Raw genomic sequence first — 422 nt, 5'->3', positions numbered from 1 at the left:
GCAGGCACAGCGGTGGGAAAGCCAGCATCCCCCCCCGCCCCCCCCCCCCCCCCCCTTCCCCTCCCCCCCCCCCCCCCCGCCCCCGCTGCTGTCTCATGAGTTAATGGATGACTCCTGGGGTGTGTTTCCTGTGGCGGCTGTAACAGATTGACTACAAACTGGGGGGCCTACAACAGAAATTGACCCTCTCACAGTTGTAGAGGCCAGCCGTCCTGAATCCAGCAGGGCTGCGTCCCTCTGGAGGCCTGAGGGATGGGCAGGAGCCAGTTGGTGAAGCTGGCAGGAAGGATGCTCGGGGCAGGCACAGCGGTGGGAAAGCCAGCATCGGGGTGCGGAAGACCCCGGCCTGCGATCTCGGAGAGCTCTCCCCTGCCGCTGCCACCCCCACGCAGGCTCCTTCCGTGAGCTGGTTTGTGGCTGCC

Source organism: Neomonachus schauinslandi, chromosome 4, assembly GCF_002201575.2.
Source record: "Neomonachus schauinslandi chromosome 4, ASM220157v2, whole genome shotgun sequence".
NCBI lineage: Eukaryota > Metazoa > Chordata > Mammalia > Carnivora > Phocidae > Neomonachus > Neomonachus schauinslandi.
Note: the sequence above shows the minus strand (reverse complement) of the source record.